Here is a 470-nt window from a genome sequence, read left to right as displayed (position 1 = left end):
ATCTCTGTAACCTCCTCCAGCCCCTGCACCCCTCCCTATCTCTGTAACCTCCTCCAGCCCCTACACCCCCTCCCTATCTCTGTAACCTGCCAGTGCAGTGTAATTGCCTTGTACATTTCAGTGAGTTATGATCTAAATTCACAAATAATTGTACAGCAAGGCAGCAACAAAATAAACTCTGATTATGAAAAAGGAGCAATTATGCATCAGAATAATAACATAGAGTCATTCTGACATCTCATTGTGCATTTGTTCCTGTTATTAATCCCTGTGCGAAAGTCTCTCCAGGCGCTAATAAACTGCAGAGCTGTCACTAATCGCGATGCAGCCTCAAGACATTCTCACTGAGAGCTGCTGCATTTTCATTCAGACTCATACAGCTCTTCACCCAACACGGCCTGGGCACTGTACTATGTCAAACAGTCAGTGCTGAGGGAGTGGGCACTGTCGGAGGGTCAGTGCTGAGGGAG

Source organism: Rhincodon typus, unplaced genomic scaffold, assembly GCF_021869965.1.
Source record: "Rhincodon typus isolate 14 unplaced genomic scaffold, sRhiTyp1.1 hic_rhity00000066, whole genome shotgun sequence".
Taxonomy (NCBI): Eukaryota; Metazoa; Chordata; class Chondrichthyes; order Orectolobiformes; family Rhincodontidae; genus Rhincodon; species Rhincodon typus.
Note: the sequence above shows the minus strand (reverse complement) of the source record.